We start from the raw sequence: 5,358 nt of genomic DNA, 5'->3' as shown, positions 1-5,358 counted from the left end.
AGGGAAAACAAAATAGTCTTTTAGAAATCAGTGTTTTAATGATGAATAATTTTGACCAATTAAAGTTTAGACTAATTGCTATGGTGATTTTGGAAAAGAATGAAGCTAATGAGTTTCTGAATGTCAACTGCAATTTTTGAGTACTTTTAATTTGCAATCTTTTTATCTAATGGACAAAGCACTGAAGACTCCCTCTAAATGTATTCAAACTGCATTTTGGTTTTTACAGCTGTATTTTAGTATAGGAATTATATTTTACTATAATATCCACTCCGTTTTTTGGAAGTAAAGTCTTAGAAGGTCTCCTTTAGGAGCGTCAAATCATACGATCTCTCAGATTCCAAAAATAACTGTGCTCCACATTGCACAGGATAAGAATCTGGCCTGATATACTAATCCTACAATCTAGAGGAAAATAGTTGACCGATGGCTCGACCTAGCAAGTCATTCAGATAACTCTGCTAGGAGCATTGGCCCAGACTTTTTTTTTAACATAAATTTTTGATTCATATCAATTTTCACTGAAAGAAACTTTGAGGAGAATGCCTAAAGATTCTGAATTCACTATAGTTTAAATGTCTGTCTCAGGTAGATAGAAGGCAATCCTTTTATTTCTTCGTTTTTGCAGAGGCAAGTAGGCAAAATAATAATAGTGATATTTTGTCTTTTCCTTCTTGCTTTTCTAGATATTAATTACTATAAATGTAAAAGTATAGCACAACTACCTATATGTAAATCTACTTCTGTCTAGACATTTACCTGAAGATCAATAGTTAGAAATCCATACAAATGATGTGCATACATAAATAATTAGTGTTCATCCTCACACTTTAGGATTTTTGCAGTTCATTTGTTAGTATTGATGTCTACAGAGAAAGGAGTGAAATGACACTACAAAGTCTAATGCACCAATCACATGAGCCCAATCATACATGGGAGAGAAGTAACAAGCTGATTCTCCTCGTTTTCCTGCCTGCATTTTCCCTTCTTGATTTTTTTAGTACCAAGGTAATATTTGATATTGGAGGGAAATGCACCAAAATATAAACATGAAAAGGAAAAAAAAAAAAAGGGCATCAAAACAAGGGTGACTTTCTGTGTCTGCATTTCAGATTCACCCTGCCAATTATTTCAGGCCCAGGAAACTCAGAGACACAAAGTTCGCCTACTTCTACATTATTTTCCCTTTAGTTGTCAGGATGTCAGACAACATGAAAATAAACAGTATATATATATATGCAATATTTTATTTAGTTAATGTTTTATTTGTTCAACATTTGCTAAATCAAACTGCTGTAGAAAAATACTTGCCTTGTGATTTCGCTTTCTTTCTCTACCCTGCAGCTGAAAGACTAACAAGAAATACTACTAGTTCTGAGGCTTTTAGTTAACATAGTTTGGTGGACTGGTTTAAGAGCTTTGACCTTTTCCTGCCTAGCCCAGGGGCACTGATCTATGAAATCAACTGTGCTTAAGATATATACATACACAATACAATTAGTTTAGCTGAGTGCTAGAGCGCATTAAATTTAACAAATAATATGTAGATAATGGTCCATATTATATACAGATCTATTAAGATCAATTATATCTAATTGTCTGTCTTTTACTATAAAGATTCATGTACTTTTTCCTCCATCAGTATTTGAGGGGAATACACAAGTTTTAAGGAAGAAACAGTAGCCCTCTCCAGTAATAGCTGGTCATCAGAGCAACAGTACACTGAAGCGATACTGCTGAAATTTCTCAACATAGCAGCTCAGTATATAGAAAAATATTCAAAACATTTTTCTGTACACATTTAAAGAATTTTTAAATATTATACCACGAGTATCTGAATGATAATTTTATATTTTAGAAACAGAAGAACTTTAAAGATTTTACAGGCAAGCCTCTTCCTTTGACATAAGAGAAAGAAGGCTCTGAGAGATGAAATGACCTGTCCAAGGTCAAACCTTGAGCTCCTGAAGGAGCCAGAAATAGAAAACAAAGACTTCTGGTATGAGATGGATTCATCAGGCTAACGCCTGTTGAGATGTCAGAATGTTTTCATTGTCTTTTAAAACTCTTACTTTATTCCCAGCAGTTTATGTTTATAAAAGCAGTCTTTAATGGATTATTTCCTCACCAACTCTCTGAAATACAAACTTTTATTTTCAAACTGCAGGATTTTCTTTTCGATAAAAAAGGTACTTTCTGTTGAAGATTCACGGGTTTTGCACGTTATGAAAGAGTAACTTCGCCCTTAGGCGTCCCGCGTCCACCGATTCCTCATCTCTGGCAGCCGCATCGTTGGTTGGAGTCAGAAAAATAGCTACAAACTTCCTAGTACATGAGAAGATCTGGCTCGACCAATTCAAATATGAAGATGCAGAAAGGAAATTCTACGAGCAGATGAATGGGCCTGTGGCCAGCACCTCCCGCCAGAGCTCGGCCTCAGGGCCTCCAGCGGCTCCAGTGGAGACCACAGCGAGCTCTTCCTTCAGATCGCCAGCCTGAAAGTGGAGAATCAGAGCCTGTGCGGCGTGGTGCAGGAGCTGCAGAGGGCCATCTCCAAGCTGGAGGCCCGGCTGAACGTGCTGGAGAAGACAGACGAGCTCGCCCGGCCACGGTCCACAGCCCCGCAGACCCAGCACGTGTCTTCCATGTACCAAGTGGAGCTCTCCCCGCCCCCCACTACACCCCAGGCAAGGCAGCAGAAGATAACGAGAATGATGACATTGATCTGTTGGCAGCGACAATAAGGAGGAAGACAAGGAGGCAAGGCGGCTGTGGGAGGAGCGGCTGCGGCAGTACACCAAGAAGGCAAAGAATCCCTCGCTGGTGGCCAAGTCCTCCATCCTGCTGGACATCAAGCGTTGGGACAATGAGACGGACATGACCCAGGTGGAGGCATGCGTGCGCTCCATTCAAGCTGGATGGGCTGGTGAGCCGGGCCTCCAAGCTGGTGCCCGTGGGCTACGGTATCCGGAAGCTGCATATTCAGTGTGTGGTGGAGGACAAGGTGGGGACAGACTTGCTAGAGGAGATCACCAAGTTTGAGGAGCATGTGCAGAGTGTCGACATCGCAGCTTTCAACAAGATCTGAACCCTGAATGTGTGTGTGAGGCCCTACCACGATTAAAAACAGACCGGCAAAAAAAAAAAAAAAAAAAAAAAAAAAAGAAAGAAAGAAAAAAAAAAAGGAAAAGAAAAAGAAAAGCAAAGAAAAGAAAGAAAGAATAACTTCAAATTCGGAAAATTTATTTTAGAAACTTAGAAATACTTGTTGACTTATATGTCACTTGAAACTTAATTTGCCATTCAAGATGTTCATTCATCAAGGATTTAGGAGCACTTCATTAATTTCAGAAGTTTAGCCAGGTGCAATGTGTAATCCCAGCACTTTGGGAGGCTGAGGTGGGTGGATCACTTGAGCCCAGGAGGTGGGTGGATCATTTGAGCCCAGGAGTTAAGAGACCAGCTTGGGCAACTTGGACCCTCTCTCTACTAAAAATAGAAAAGATCTAGCCAGGTGTGGTGGCTGCACCTGTAGTCCCAATTACTTGGGAGGTTGAGGTGGGAGGATGACTTGAGCTGGGAGGTGAAGGTTGCAGTGAGTGAGCTGAGATCGTTCCACTGCACTCCGGCTTAGGTGACAGAATGAGACCCTGCCTCAAAAAAAAAAAAGAAAAGAAAACCAAAAAACCAAAGTTTACATTCACAAATGAAACATTGGTGTCTGTTTTTTCCTCCTCTCCTTTTAAAGTCCAGTTGATATTTGGTAACAAGTAGAAGATTAAAAACTTAGTTGGGGGAACAGATCTTTTAAAAATAAGAAAGCAAATGACTATTCTTATTCTTCAGGTGTTTTTATAATTTAGAGAAGGAGTCCGAAATATATATTTCTGTCAACTGACTGGGGCTCACTGGCTTGATTTGCGCAGTAGTGTTCTTTTAAAAAGAAGAAGAAGAAGAAGAAGAAGAAGAAGAAGAAGAAGAAGAAGAAGAAGAAGAAGAAGAAGAAGAAGAAGAAGAAGAAGAAGAAGAAAAAGAAGAAGTTCACATCTTTTTTTTTTTTTTTCCTTGAGACGGAGTCTCGCTCTGTTGCCCAACCTGCAGTGCAGTGGCGCGATCTCGGCTCACTGCAAGCTCCGCCTCCCGGGTTCACGCCATTCTCCTGCCTAAGCCTCCTGAGTAGCTGGGACTACAGGCGCCGGCCAACATGCCCAGCTAACTTTTTGTATTTTTAGTAGAGACGGGGTTTCACCGTGTTAGCCAGGATGGTCTCGATCTCCTGACCTCGTGATCCGCCCGTCTCGGCCTCCCAAAGTGCTGGGATTACAGGCGTGAGCCACCGCGCCCGGCCACATGTTAACAAATACTTTTAGTTTAATTTTGGAAGAGTATTTTGTTGATTATGTAGGACACTTTGTCTAGTGATTTATCAGACACTAAGCAAATAATGCAAGTTAATTCAGAATATTGTCTGACACATTTTAGTGCTACAAAATTTAAAATTTGATATTTTAAAATGCATTTATAGGTGCAAATGCCTTACAATGTACTGAGAGTCTGCAATGAATCTAATAAACACTATAGATTTAAAGATTAAACCATAGGAGATCAACTAGGCCGTCAAAAGGCCCTCAATTAATAAATATATTAATTGATCTTCCTGTATGGCTCAATTTAATTGGTATTCTCTCTGTTATAGAGTAAGCAGTGAGTTACACACACACATACACACACACACACACACAAACTAGCCTGGTGTTCTCTATTGAGATATATGCACAATGATTGATGTAAACTGAATAATTGTCAGCCCCTTCCCTATGTAGAGTGTCTCTAGCCATTGTTTAGTGCCAGTAGCTGCTCTCCATGGGATACAGCTTTGTATGGAAACCTCTAGTCTAACAGTTATCATGATGCTTTTTATCATGATCACAAAGCATTTAATTGCACATAGCAATGTAGAAAACAGAGTCTAGGTCAAGACAGATCATAATCTAAGACAGGACTGATGTGGGAAACAGAACATATGCAAGCAACAAAATAATAAGCAACGAATCATTATAAAGATAAAACTTAGTAGTTTCATTGTATTCCTGTTCAGGGTAAATGCATTTTGGACAACTCACCTTTGATTGCTAAATGCTTCATAGGGCCATCAGGTGATATCATTTCCTCACTGAACTGTAATTACTCCAGAGATTATACTTTCTTCGCACTGCATCATTGGAAAAAGAGGTGTGATGGAATGGAGAATATACTGAAAAATAAGGAAATACAAGAGTTCTTTCTGTACATGAACAGTACACATACACAGCTAATTACCAAAGAACTTCTCCCCCTTTATACAGTAAGGATGACTAT

The 5,358-nt window shown here is 39.5% G+C and overlaps 1 pseudogene; it reads left to right on the top strand.

Moving 5' to 3' along the window:
- The first annotated feature begins 1,934 nt into the window (after positions 1-1,934).
- On the top strand, positions 1,935-3,129 carry LOC102134926 (elongation factor 1-delta-like; annotated as a pseudogene).
- The last annotated feature ends 2,229 nt before the right edge of the window (positions 3,130-5,358 follow it).

The sequence above is a fragment of the Macaca fascicularis genome, chromosome 4 (genome assembly GCF_037993035.2).
Source record: "Macaca fascicularis isolate 582-1 chromosome 4, T2T-MFA8v1.1".
In the NCBI taxonomy this organism is placed as follows: Eukaryota; Metazoa; Chordata; class Mammalia; order Primates; family Cercopithecidae; genus Macaca; species Macaca fascicularis.
The sequence above is the reverse complement of the archived record's forward strand: the minus strand, read 5'-3'. Positions and strand labels throughout refer to the sequence as shown.